The sequence below is a fragment of the Tachypleus tridentatus genome, unplaced genomic scaffold (genome assembly GCF_004210375.1).
Source record: "Tachypleus tridentatus isolate NWPU-2018 unplaced genomic scaffold, ASM421037v1 Hic_cluster_2, whole genome shotgun sequence".
Lineage (NCBI taxonomy): Eukaryota > Metazoa > Arthropoda > Merostomata > Xiphosura > Limulidae > Tachypleus > Tachypleus tridentatus.
The window spans coordinates 27557546-27572978 of record NW_027467782.1 but is presented as its reverse complement, the minus strand read 5'-3'; the positions used below and the strand labels follow the sequence as shown (position 1 = coordinate 27572978).

Here is a 15433-nt window from a genome sequence, read left to right as displayed (position 1 = left end):
ATTCTGGGCAAGAATGAGCACAGTTCAATGAACCACAACATGACGTCTTTGAGCGACCGAAACACTGACACTGGAAATATCTAAGAGGGTTTGTAATGTATGGCTATACCCTGCAATTAAGATAACCTGCCTTGATTGTGGCAGGTTGATGTGGTGATATAAATATCAGAAAAAGGATGTGTTACACTCATACTGGTGGAGAGTTGTTGAATGCTAATTTACACATGTGGCATACATGTGTAATTAGATAGTAATTCACAGCTAGTAGTGAGTGACAATCTGTGCACGAGAAGGAAATCATATGAAAAATAGCTATAACTGTGAAAAGGGTGGGTAATTGCACTGGAATTTCAATGTGTGTTTTTTCAGTAAAACTTTATGTGTTATGTTATTTTCCTCATTCTAACTCTACACCTCATACACCATGAAAAGAAAACATATTGTCCTTTGTATTTTCAAAAATGACTTCACGACACATTTGACTATCTTAAATAGCTTTAAGCCCTTTACAATATATGTATATTTATGCTTAAATTTTATTGCTCTTTGAACTGTGTCTAACTAATGATATCACCACACAAGTTGTGAACCACTTTGTAAACATGCAGCTTACGTTACCTGAAGAAATTATGTAATGCATTGGTTACTAATGAGCATATCACAGGAAAACGTTTTTTTTTTTTTATTTAACCTAATCTAAAACTTATATTTTATTTACCTTTATAATAATAAATAATACACATGAAAACTAGAAATATAGTACTTACCTGGGTCTTTTTTTTATCAACTCTCAATTAAAACTATTATTATAATGGTATTACTGCACTAAATGATTTTTAGTTAATCAAAATTGCAACAAAGAATACAAAATAACATGCTAAAAGCACATATTGTCCTAGGACTATCAAAATTTTCTGGCTTTCTTACCATTCAGTAAGACTCAATAAAAATTTGGCTAAACTTGCCAATGTGTTTCCTGTGGAAATAAAATTTGCACTGGAAGCAAAATAAACAAACTCCTGTACAGAAAATTATGTAATATAATATTTGGATTTCTGTTGGTTAAAAGTAATATAGTTTTAAATATCAAAGAGAACTAAATATTGGAAACTTGTGAAAGAGAAAACTTAATTATGGGTATGGCTAAAGGGACTTGATTTTCTAGTTTATAGCTCTGTAACCAAATAAGATTGAAGGCTATAAAAAAAATTATACTTTGAGTAATAACAATATTATAATGAGCAACTTATGTCAAATTTTGTACTTCTTGGACAAGTAGTCAATAAATAAGAGAAGAGGAAATACTTAAAATGCAAATATCACAATTCGAAAACAATGGAAAATTTAAGACATTTTTAAATGTTGTCCTATAAAACTATATAATTTCCAAATTTGTATTACAAGCTAAGTTTTGTTGCCAAGTTTACTTACCATGATAATAAAAGTAACTTTATTAAATTTTAAATATAACTCAGTAAACTCTCATGACATGCCTCTAGCAATATGATTAATGTAAATATGAAAGAACAAAAGCCCAAGCACTGACCCTCAGGTACTCCATAAATAACAAGGGTACAGTTTAATTGAGGCACTCAAGTGATCATTGTTGTTTGGAAAGTTTAAATAGTCTCAAACCAGGTACTCTACATGGAAACCATAAATATGTAAAAAGCCACTGATCATGCGAGTACTTAGTTAATACACTGAACTTTCAGAAAAACATGTCATTCATATACTGGTTGACTTGCCAAACCTTTATCTTTATTTATAATTACTTTCACTTTCATTTCTTTCGTAAATTATCCGATATTTCCAGCTGTTATTTCATTCAATTGATCCAAAATAACAGTTCTTTTCCAACAAATGATAAGACTGATACGATATGCATGTTCACGTAATGTAGGAATTTTACCTTTTTTTCTCAACACTTTACTTATGTTTATTCATTTTAAATTTTAAGTTTCTTTCACTTTGATCAATGTATACAACAAAATTAAAACTATAGCTTGCCAAAATTCCATCAGTAACAGCCTTTTATTTACTAGTATTCTTCAGCTTTCCTCACTACCAAATTTTCAATAAGTTGACTAAATTTCATTAAACAATGTTTATACCCCATTATGACAAGAGGGCACAATGTTAAAATTTAAAAAACAATGGCAAGGTACCAGCAAGACTTATTTTTATATCAGTGTGATTGGTTTATGAAATTAGTTATTGTTTGCACTAGTGGAGGTCATTACTGACAGAGAATCAACTATATAACTATTCAATGTATTATGTTTATTTCTACATTCCATCACTTTTCTCTGTATTAAGTCATCTACATCTATTCTTTACACATGTTAAACTGAAGATGAAAAAAGTCAAAAACAATATTCACTTATTATAAAATGATAGGAATATGAAAATGTATTATAAGTTAAAATATACATATAGAAAGACATTCTCAGTTCCTATTAAGCCTTATTCAAAACTTAGATAATTTAAACTTAAGCAAATTACTTAATTATTAATAAAGACATCTTAAATTCCAAGACTCAATAAATAACCGAGTGTGGTATGTAACTAACATTGAAATTTTGGTTAGTGTTGCTTTTTAATTACCTTAACATGCTAATAAATAAATGCTGGTTAAATTGCTGAATGGTCCCAAAATTTTTTCAACAAACTGAATGACAAGTTACTTGAAATGTTTAAACTTTTAAAGTTACATGAAACTAAGCAGATACTAAATACTATAGAAATTAACTTACTTTCCACTTACAAGAGTGTCCTCACACATTCAAAATCACAGAATCTTGGCAGATGGTTCAATTCACAGAGACAATGCCCAGCTTGTTGAAGCTTGTTTCTGTTTGTGCAGATAGTCATGGGACAACACCACTGATATAATACAAAATTCTGCTTTACCACATGTAAGAAAGGAGTGTATTATCCAATGTAAACTTTTAGATAGGCTAGAATCATGATTTATCTGGGTGATAAAAACACAGCATTAGAACATTTAAACATGAAGTACAGCTCAACACAAGTACTTGTTTATAAAAAGTTATTCTGCATTTTGAAAGATTTTGTTGCTCAAAAATTATATCACAATGATCCATTGATTTACTCTGAATATGTAGATGAAGATCAAAGTTACAAAATAGTAGGTTATGCTCTAATTAATATATATTAAATGAAAGTGTTATTTTTCTATCTCACTTTCTGAACAAATGTAATACTTTTTATTCACCTGAAAGAAAAATAAAGACACTAAAATATAACTACTTTTTTATCTTTAACCCACACATCAATTTTAATACTTACACAAAAAGACATAACATAGAATTTGTTCACAAGCACACATCGTTACTCAGTATTTTAAGTTTGGTATTAAATCTTTCTTATACAATACTTAAAGGAAAATTACATACAAACAGAGGCTTTAAAGAAGTTTGATTTTTATTTTGTTGTTGTTTATTAAATGTAACAACACTATCAACCTTATAATAACATTACTTGAAAATAACAGACAGCTGTCAGTTAGGTTTGCATTGAGCTGAGCCAATTTTCTATGACAGTTAGCTTTAGAAATCTCTATACAAGTCATACTTATTCACCAAACTGATATATCTCTTACTGTACACAAATATTGAAACATTTGTTTATAAGGAATTTTCCAAACATGAATTCAAATGTCATCAGTTTAAGACTATGACTTGAAATGTCAACTATATATATTTCAATTTTTTACACATTTTACTAGAAGGATAATATTATTTGTGAATATAGATGTCTGTCCACTGCATACAATTATGAATAAGAAAATAAAAATTTAATTTGTGTTTCCACAATGTCTGTTGTATAATTTTTTTAAATTCTGTTCAGAAACAAAATGTTTTGTTGAGTTCTAAGTATTTATGTGTTTGTAATTAAGCACAAATATACACAATAGTCTATCTTTGCTTTACCCACCATGTGTATCAGAACACAGAACCAATTTTCTAGCATTAAAGTCCACACACTGTGCTGCTGGTAATTGTGCAAGAATTCTAAGAACTCTGTTAACAAGTGCAAAAACATGAATAACTCATTCAAACTTTTGACAAAGGGGTGTTTGTTTGTTTGTTTGTTTTGGAATTTCGCACAAAGCTACTTGAGGGCTATCTGTGCTAGCCGTCCCTAATTTAGCAGTGTAAGACTAGAGGGAAGGCAGCTAGTCATCACCACCCACCGCCAACTCTTGGGCTACTCTTTTACCAACGAATAGTGGGATTGACCGTCACATTATACACCCCCACGGCTGGGAGGGCGAGCATATTTAGCGCGACGGGCGCGAACCCGCGACCCTCGGATTACGAGTCGCACGCCTTACGCGCTAGGCCATGCCGGGCCGACAAAGGGGTGTTATAAAGTCATTCTGCTCTTAACAGGTACATAAAAAGGAAAAACTGTTTGAAAATGTGATAAGTACTCATAATACCAACACTGCTGTAAGATTATTGGAAGTTACACCTTTTATAGTAAGAAGGAATATTTTAAAACAAGTACAATATTTCAATCTCTCATGCAATCATTCTCAAGAACAAAAGTTTTTATGATAAAGAATGTTCCAGTAATTATATCAACACTCAACACCCTTAAAATGTGTTTAAAGAACTTTTAGAAAAACTATCTATATTCGCAGCCAAATATTTGCTTTTTGTGGTTGTATAAGAAATGTAAGTGAAGTATTACAACTCTAAATACTTTGGTACTTTCTAATAATCAACTACAGTTCGGAAAGATTAAGTACAGTAAAAATAATTTCTACCAGAATAACTCTAACTGAAATTTTCATCTTGAAAGGCACCTAAGGGGCTGAATCAGTAAATAAACAGATCAATCACACCTGGGATTCCCTGTTCTTAATTTTACAGTAGCATGTTCCCTTAAAATATCAAAAAATATCACAATTAATGTTTTGCATATTTTGAATTCTTAGCCCTATATTTTCAATGTCTTATCAAAACCTCTGAGAACCACTGTAAACCCTTAAAAAGTATGAAAGCTAAAAGATTTTCTATTTAAATGCCCTATTTACATTCCATTTTCATGGCAGTGTGATCCACAATTGTTTTTATCCATTTTTGTTAATAATTTTACCAAGTTTGACTGTAATTCCTCCTCATTATCAAAATGCAGATTTTCTTATTACTACTTCCTTTCAATGGACTGTACCAATAACCTTTTATTGATGAGTCAATCAAAAATGTTAAACTCTATGTGTTAAACAAAGAAAATACTTTTACTTATTCATGTAGTCTAACAAAAATGTTTATTACCCTTGTAATTCCTGAATATTTTAATTTGGACATGAAGCATGGTCCTCACAAATCAGAAACCAGGAAGTTTCAGGGCAACAGATACACAAGAAACAAGCAACTGAAAAAAGAGAAGACGAATAAGATTAGTAGCAGCACAAGAGAATCACTTGGTAGAAAAATGCTGTTGATACTCATAGCACAAGTACCAGTTTTGAAGCTAACATCTAAGCACGATTCCATGATGCAAGGTGCTTCTAAGAAAAAATCTAGACATTTGTATACTTTTAAAGGTATCGTAACAAAGAACATATCACACAAGAAAATATCCACAGTGGTAATATGTTTGTTGATATGGACAATCTTTCAGAAGTAGCAAGGGAGTTTTGTCAGTGTTTGTGAGAGATTGGTTGGTTGATTTAGAGTTTTATAGCACAAAGCAGTTAGGCTATCTATGTCAAACATCCAGTAAAAAAAGTAAATTTAGTAAAATTCATAAAAAGAAATTATGATAAAAAAAACAATGTTTAAAAACACAACATACAAATAGCATAAAACCAAAGTTTACATCAAGTCAACAACATTAAGAGAAAAACTACAGTAATTCAAGTTGTAAAGGACTTTCTGTAGGGTAACTGTAATTATCGTAACTCACCAGGAGGACAAAGAGGTAAGTACAAAAACCACCATAAGTCACCTGAAGTTGGCCTTTCTAGTCCTGGTTCCAGATTATTTGACGTTATGGCCATTTTCAAAAAGGAAAGTAACAAAAATGTTTTAAAAGAAGTGTTGCAAAATTATAGACAGGAAAACTAATGGGTAGTTCAAACAGCAGCATTAGTCACCTGAAGTTGGACTTTACAGTCATGTTTTCAAGTGATTTAATTTTACAGCCAGTTTCTAATTTCAAATCAAATTACATATACTGTGATTTTCAAAAAGGGAGCCACATTAAAAATGTGTAATGTATATATTAAAAAAAACTTAAATGGCATTAAAACGATTAATGAACTTCATTATCCATGCATGTTAATAAACTAGACATTAAAGCATATTTATAATTAAAAGTTTTATACTATCTGATACAGAGATGCCAACTATTTCAAATGACTGAGCGTAATTATTGTAGACAGAACCCTTCCACAGTTTCAGTCCTTTTAGATTTGCCAGAAACAAGACAATCTGGTAAACAAGGCCTCTTTTTTCCATCTTGTGAACGATCGCATTGGTGTTTCCATGCTGCTTAGAAAATGATAAATACCCATCGACACGAGCACTGATTGGCTGACAAGCACTGATGACATAACTATGGATTCCCCCCACATACCCAGTAGGAGAAGCACTGCACTTAAACTATTGGTAGATGTTGGAGATACAAATATTTTTTTATTATTTGAAGCACAAACATGATTATTGCAAGTAGCCATTTGGACTATGTCTTTTATTTATTATCAAAATTTATTTGCATTTTACTAGAAATTTTCTTTTCACCCCTTTCAAGTCCTGGGGAACAATTTATCACTTTATTGTATTGGCCAAAATAATATATAATAATTTGGGAGTTGCAACAAGTTGTAATATTTGTCTGTATGAGCATGTAATTGTAATGTATACACCAAACTCGTAATGATTACGTTCAAATCATAATGGTTGGCATCTCTGCTGATGTTCATGATTTGTCAGGTATGCAGTTTTGTGCTCAGAAGCAAACAAAGTAACATTTTTATTACTTGGATAAATAAAATTACCAAAAATAGAGAAAATTGTTATCTCTATTTGCAATTAGTTTATTATTATTGTGACAATTGATTAAGTCATAATTTTGATTAAACTGCACAAAACTAATCAATGTAAATACTGCCTGAAGGTAACCAATTAAATTTTCCAGTTCTAAACAGTTCTCTCAGTTGTTTAGCATGCAATTGGTACTACAATACATGCTACAATAACAAGAAGAGGGAAACTTCAAGTCATTTCTGCATAAACCACAAATTATTTGTATACACTGGAAGGTTATATTAAATAAACAAACAATACTGTCACATTAACTGAGACAAGTACCTTTATAATGCAATTTTTTCATACGTATGATGTAGCGTAGATTTATCCATACCAAATGAATGTTTAAGAAATCCTCTTGATTCTTAAACATAAAATTCCACTTCCAGAAGAAACTCCCTTCCCCCCAACACACAACAGAATGTTTCAAAACTTTCCAAACAATCACATTTAAATACTTTTTTCTTCATAACATTCCTTAACTGTTTCTAATTTCATGATAAGGACAGAAATAGTTGTTCACATATGTACAAGATATTGAAAATTTGTTCACTGACTACAAAACTTAGTACCAACAGAGACCAATTCCATGTCTAAAAGTAAGGATGAAAAGACAGTGAAAGACCATACTTACGATGCATGCACTGAGATGGTATGATTCGCCATAAAACCAATTCTTAAATTTTTTAAATCACAGAACATATTTTGATAAGCTAATTTTCTTTGCTCTTATAAGAAAAATAGCAAAGGTGTCACAAATTAGCCTTAATATTTGCAGAACAAGTGTCTAATCCTCCATAAAACAACTCTACTGTTGATCTTATCAGTGAAAAACATTTTCCAAATTTGTGTTCATTCATTAAACCTTTTAAATACTTTCTCAAAAGCATTATTTTATCATCAGAGCTATTGCTCTAGTAGGTCTCAAGTCTTTCCAAATACTTGAATTAGTTTCATTTTCATTTTTTTGGAATTTATTAAACATTTTACACTTTTGTTATGCAACATGAAGTTGTAACCTATTTCTGTCAGTATTTTTATCACAATTGTTTATATGTATTAGTGAAAATAAATACATTTTAATGAAGTTAAATAGTAAATGTTTACATCCCAGAGAAGGTAACCAGACAAAACAGAACCTTACCTGGGAGGTCCCCTCACCACGTACAGGAATCCACACTAAGGGAACAGTATAAAAAACCAACTTTATGGGGACAACAAAAAGACTAGAATAAAAATCCATAGTAGAGTGGGAGACAGATTCTATAATTCCTTCTGTTAATAATGAAGATACAGAAGATCAGTGAGAAGTGGATAGAAAATAGAACAATAAGAAAGGTAAAGTATGAAAAAAGAAGATTGATGAAATTATGAGATAGGACATTCAAAGCCCCAGGTTGTTGGAGAAGAAAGTAAACTGGGAGATGAAGTGAGAGAGGAAGGCACTGACAGGACCAAGACTGGGACTGGTTCCAAAGAAGAATAACCTTTGAAGTCTAAACCCTGGATTCCAAAGGGTTAGGAGCAATCTCAAAAGACAGAACTATAAAAAACAATAGACAAGACAAAGTACCTAGATATAAGATGAAGGGATATGAACACCAAACTAAGGAAATACCAAAAAACAAATAAATCAGAACAAAGAGAGAAGGGGAAAAGTAAAACTAAAGTAACAAACTGATTTTAAACCAACTGCATACAAGGGAATAGAAGTATGGTTCAAAATATGTTTGGCAATGAAAATAATACAACCAATTGGAAGTATCAACCTTCCTCAGATGACTCAGAGAAAGGTAACAGGCAGAGGTGGTAATAAAACATCGTATGGTGGGCTGATCAGTGGAAACAGCAACGTCAATCTATGACATACTGAACTCAGTCAGCTACACCTAAATATGAAGACCAAAAACATGAATGGCAGACTATATTCCCAAAAAGTAGAGCCAGTGGAACCCAGTGTACAGACTCTGAACTGGAGAAGTGTGGAAAGACCCTGTTCAGGGCTGAAGTATCAAATGTTGAACAGCATACAGCATATTCAAGGCCAAGGTCCTGAGAGAAACTTAGATAAAGAGACAAACAGTCCAGTTTTGAACAAAAAATCAATCTGCCTCATAATAGCTCCAAAATGTTCAGTGCCCTTGTTCACTTCGTATTTCAGTCGGTTAGATCACTTTTACTACTGTGTATATTTCACAGTTATGTCATTAGACAGGGTCAGAAAGACATTGTAAAGTAAAAGCAGCCAAATTGGAAATGTTTAGAAAACTGAGGCTGTGCAAAAATAAAAAATTGTTATTGCATTTTCACAATCTGCAATTATTATGTACTTCCAACATTTGTTTCACTACTTTCATTACTGTTGGTGTTATGGTAGAGAAGATAAGAGAGCAAGTTTAAAGTTCTATGAAAAATAAAAAAAATGATATTCATTTCGAAGGCATAATGAGTAATGTAAATTAAACATAAAAACCATTAGGTGAACACAAGTAATTTTATTCTTAGCATAACAAATCACACTTTACACAGAATTACTTGAGAGAGAATTCATAAATTAATGGATAAATGTTTTATGAAAGCAATTTACTTGAACTATAATTTCAGTTTGCAAGAGGAATGTAACATTTAGATAAACATTTGCCAAAACTCATGATGATACACTTTGTATATTTAGAATATTTCAGTGGTTTATGTAATTTCATGTTTACATGGAGATTACAAAACTGGTCAGAATGACCAAGCACACATACAGGTTTAATAGAAGATAATTAAATTGATAATGGAATATGTATGTGGATCACAATCAGTTGCCTGAATGTTTTAGTTTGAAGTACATTTTTTTAAAATTCTTTAGATACACTTACCATTTTGGAAACTTCTAGTAAGCCTAATTTTCTTTTCACATTTGATAAAACACCACCAGTGACATCAGGAAAACTGCTCTTGATTGGATGCTGTAAAAAATTACTTTTCATAAATGTACTTGCTACAGTTAATTTTAAACATGAGTGAGGAATAAAATCATGGACAATGTTTATAATACATAATATAAAGTTTGTTTTTCAATGGCCAATAATTAATCTTTTTGTTAAAATACAGTTTACTACTAATTATTTGGTATTGGAAACTTTTGTATTAAGGTGGTTAATTACCTCAGACTCATTTCAGTTACATTCTTAACCATAATGTTGGCAAGTCATTCTGCAATTTTATATCAAATCTTATTTCTTTATTGAAGAAATTATATTGAAATAAATAAATTTTATAATCTTAAAATCCCTTTCTATGGCAAAAGATTAAGTATAGAAAATCTTAGTGATTTACATAAAAAACATAATTAAAGAAAAAGTTATTAATTCAAATTCTGTTAAACATTTATGAAACAAAAAGTAACTTCTGAATTACAAGGTGACAAGTGCCTGCAGGATCAAACTACTTCATGAAAAAGACAATCAATACATCTTGCTCTGATCCACCAAATACTTATAAAGTAGTGTACAACTTTGGTCTTCATACACAAGAAGGAATGGTGATGTATAAAGGACTGTTCAGAGTGATGCAACCTAAACTGATTATCAAGTAAAAACGAGGAAGTTATCTTTCTATTCAAGTCACTAGTTGGCCCTCGATAGTCTTCACTTGAAATATTATCTGAGCTTTGTCTGAGTCATGACACTGATTTGTTGTAAATTGTTCACACCACAGCTACTAAAATTACTCCAGGGATGGAAAGGTTATATTAAGATCTCTTTATAAAAAATCAACAGACAAGGTTTTTAGTATGTTTAAGTGGGTGATACTGATGAATCAGGGAGATAATCCTGTCAGTGTACTATGTAGTGCTGGCTTGTGACTCTTCACCATATTTTATGCACAATATCTCAAGGAAGATCCAGAGGCATGCTCCCCAAGAAATATTTAAAATCAGAAACACCATTCTCTCTATTTTCTGGTCTATTTTAAAATAAGGGTATGAAAAATTATTAAATTTGCAATGAACATGTGATTTAGTAAGGTGTAAAACATCTTTTCATGAATGTTATTACTCTTCTTCCTTCAGTAATATGAAGATGACTTTGAAGTAGGTAAAACTTTTTGGTAAATATAATTTTTTTGGAGGAGTGAGTGGTGAAAAGACTGATCACAATAGGCCAGGTGGTTAAGGCACTTGACTCGTAAGCGGAGGGTAGCAGGCTTGAATCTCGATCACACCCAATATGCTCGCTATTTCAGCCATAGGAACTTCATAATGTAGCGCTTAATTGCACTATTTGTTGGTAAAAGAGTCGTCCAATAGTTGACGGTGAATGATGTTGACTAGCTACCTTCCCATTTGCCTTCAACTACCAAATTAGGGACGGCTAACGCAGATTGCCCTCGTGTAGCTTTGCATGAAATTCAAAATAACACTGAACACAATATTCCAAATGTTTGCTCTTAAGTTATATACCTGCCAGGCGAGTTCTTTAAAGAATTTTCATAACAATAATTGTGATTATCTAACAAGTATTATTATCAAACAATATTTTGCAATAAAAATCGCGTAATCTTTAGCCCTTGGTGAGCTCAGCAGATAGCCCAATGTGCCTTTGCTATAAGAAAACACACACACAAACACGTAATCTTAATATTTTTTTCTATCTCATTTTAACTTTGAATATTTTGAATTAAAATCAAAGCTGTTTCCAAATTGAATTGTGGTTCTGTGGCATTACCACAAATTTTTCACCTTCTAGTTTCTGTACATTGTCAGCTTTAGGCATTTAATCAAAACTTCTACAATACATTATTTGTCTGACATCTTTGTTGCTTCTAAGCATTGTAAAATCACGTGCTTATATTAAAAATATCAACAATCAATTAGTTTCTTAGCAACACAGAAATTAGGAAACTTTTATAACCTTAGTTACATAAAACATTTAAATTTTAGTGCAAATAGATATAAAGTTATAGTGGAGATGAAATTACATTTACAAACATTTATTTTATCACACTCGGTGCTTTAATAACCGCAATGCCCACACAAACAACAGTTAAACGTGAAGGTATTGAACTCAACGCCTTGAACAGCTTATTGTATTAAGTAGCTGATATCTATCACTGACTATATCTTTCACTTTCGGACGAATAATTTAGGGATGGCTTGCGCAGCCACTCTCATGTAGCTTTGTGCGAAATTCAAAGAAACAAATCTTTAATTTTGATCTAGGAAGATATCTTTATCTGTCGGATCAACGTGTCAATGAGAAAGCAAAATTTGAGAATAAATACAGCACTTCGTATTGTTCTATCTCTTGGGTTTTGGGTATCATATGTACTCTGGAGGGTCAGGTGCTCTTTGACCTCTTCCGCTGTTCTTTATTAAAATGATCATGCAGTGTTGGTTGGTGTTAGTTCCTGCTTTAGAGTCAGAGTGGGCTGAATTTACTCCGACCCTTTTAAGATCAATGTCCATGTACTGGTATACATATACAGATATTATTTTGCCTTGTCAGTAAGAAGTCTAGATTGATGGTGGCCCTTTTTCAATATATATTATGATTTAATCTTTTTTCTTCATTCATTTTTTTGTGTTTAAAATATGTGTTGATCGGGTAGAAGTGTTTAGGACTACCTTCATCATGTACGAGGTACCTCTCTGGTTCGCTTAATAATTCATTTTTCATCCAATCTTTATCAAAATACTTTTTTGTACGACGTAACAGTCTATTTGGTATGGTTGGTATGTTTAAATATTTGTGTATGAATTTGAATGTTGCTTCTCTGGGAACTCTATATGCTGTTGTGAGGAGTGTGTTTTGAATTGTTTGCAACTTCATTTTAATTGTTTTGTCACTTACAATGTTGGAGCTGCAGTCATTTACTGGTCTGATGCATGTTTTGTATATTTTTCGTGTATTGTCTGTTGATGCTCCACTATTCATGCAAATAAGACTCAAGCATAGTTGGTTCTTCGCCAGACTTTAGTTTCATTTACATGGTTAGTTTTTTCAGTGTCATAGGCAAGACTTAGAAATCTTGCCAATGTGGTAGGCAGAAGCAGTGTTCCATTCACATATTCTTCAGGCTGAAGTATTTTTTTGTATCTTGTCAACTATGTAAAGACGACAAGTTGTGTTTCTGCTGTATTTATTTTTATTTTGTATTTTCGACAATAATCGTTTATTCTGTTTAGTTGTTGTTGTATGTTTATGGCTGCTGTTGTTGGTGCTGTGGCACTTTTCGATACTGCCACATCATCAGCAAACTATGAAGAGAATCCATGCTTAGGATCCTTCAATGGCAAATTGTTAACATACATGATGAAGAGTATAGAGCTGACCACCCCTCCCTGAGGTACACCAGCTTCTGGAGTAAAGTACTCAGAAGAGGTTCCCTCTACATTTACTCCACATTTTCTATTTTTCAAAAAAGGTAGATAACCAGCAAATAATTCCACGCAGTAGTCACATTTCCTTCACACGTAACTGTAGACCATTGTGCCATACAGTATCATATGCTTTCTCAATGTCAAGAAAGCAGGAGACAGTGCATTGGTTTTGTTAAAGCTGTCGACTATCTCTTCAGTGAGTCTCACTAAGTGGTCAGTTGTTGTCTAAATTTTCTGAATACTTTTTGTTCTTCTGGTAACTTTCATGTTATTTCCAAGAATGTGGAGAGCCTATTACTGACTATTCTCTCAAGAATTTTGCCTACACAGCTGATCAAGCTGATTGGTCGGTAGCCATTAGGTTTATCTGCTGGCTTTCATACCTTATGGAACATTAGAATATTAACATGCATCCAAGAAATTGGTATGTGTTCTAAGGATAGTGATAAGTTAAAAAGTGTTCTTTGGTGATCAAACAATTTTGGAGTGCCCTTTTTTGGGAAGATGGCTTGTATCTCATCTTCACCCGAAGATTTGTTTCTGTGTTTTTTTATTGCTTCAAGAAGTTCATGTATGAATATTTCTTTCATTAGGATCGTGTCTTCATAGTTTATGATGTGTCTTGTATTTTCCTCAGATACACTTGTTAAGAAAAATTGGTTCAAATTGTTCTTTGTTGTTTAGAATATAATTTGTGACTTTGTTGTAAAAATAAGCATTTATATCCAGATCTGTATGCATTTTAAATGTATTCTGTGGTTGGTTCACTTAATTGAGTTTGTTTTAAATTTCGCACAAAGCAACACGTAGACCTGCTGCGCCAACCGTCTTTAATTTAGCAGTGTAAGACCAGAGGAATGGCAGCTAGTCATCACCATCCACCACCAACTCTTGGGGTACGCTTTTACCAACGAATGTGGGATTGACCGTCGCATCATAACAAACCTGCGACTGAAAGGTCGAGCGTGTTTGGTGTGATGAGGAATCAAACTCGTGATCCTCAGATTACGAGTCGAGTGCCTTAAACACCTGGCTATGCTGGGCTATTTACAAAAAAAAGAATACTGAACAAAATTTGTGTAGATATTATAATGTACATCAATTAATTTATAAGGAAGTGACTGAAAACAGAAAGGAAAAGAAAACCTCCAGAAAATTGTTAAACCTTCTCAAGTGTGAAAACATTTAAAACTTTGCTAAACTAGTTTAAACACCTGGCCATGCCGGTATCTGTTTACTCTCTCTTCTGTAAAAGATGATAAACTCAAGATTTCGTAAATAATTTTAATATTTTTGGAATATCTTCTTTCAAACATTTCCAGTCACTTTATGTTTTTCTCTTATTGTGAAAATGTGTTGTTCTTACAGCAAAGCAACAACAGGAAATCCTCTCTGTCTACCAATGGGAAATCAAATGCTCGATTTTAGGATTGTAAATCCTAACTTATCATTAATTATGAATGTATTTTGAGTTTTTTGAGTAAAAAGCTTTTACTTTGATATTCAAATATTTGCAAGAGACTTAAATTTACTGAAAAATACAAAAAATGGACTGCTTATAATTGGAAAGAGCTGTTATAGATGGATGAATCCAAGTTTGAAGTATTTCGGTCAAAGTGTTGGTAGTATGTCTGGCTGAAGGTAGTAGAAAGATACTTATCTCAATGCATGGCACCTGCCATAAATCATGGCAGAAGCAGTGTGATGATCTGGAGACATTTCTCCGCTGAGGTAATAGAAAATATCTACAAAATAAATGGAATAATAGACCAGCACAAATACAATGCAGTACTGATCGAGTATGGTATACCCGGTGGTTTGCATATTATTGGTAAAGGACTCTACTGCCAAGATTATAATAACCTCAGATACTCATACAACCAATGTAGAAAAATTTACTTAGCTATGAAAGCTGTTGCTAAAATCATTCAAATGATGTAATTGCCTCCCAAAGAGTTGCAGTCTCAACCTAATTGAGCAGATCTGGGATTTGATA

The 15433-nt window shown here is 32.2% G+C and overlaps 1 long non-coding RNA gene across 31 annotated transcripts in view; it reads right to left on the bottom strand.

Annotated features, from left to right (window-relative positions):
- Positions 1-15433, bottom strand: part of LOC143242997 (uncharacterized) — a 42333-nt gene that overhangs the window by 18266 nt on the left and 8634 nt on the right. For 8 of the 31 annotated variants that reach the window (XR_013023555.1, XR_013023556.1, XR_013023572.1 and 5 more), the window contains exons 2-3: positions 9932-10021; positions 2768-2886 (exon numbers count right to left, since the gene is read on the bottom strand). This is a non-coding gene — a long non-coding RNA (uncharacterized LOC143242997). Of the gene's footprint in view, positions 1-2756; positions 2978-5309; positions 5410-5943; positions 6211-9931; positions 10022-15433 lie in introns of those variants that run through there. The other 23 variants (XR_013023578.1, XR_013023575.1, XR_013023574.1 and 20 more) reach the window with 11 other exon arrangements.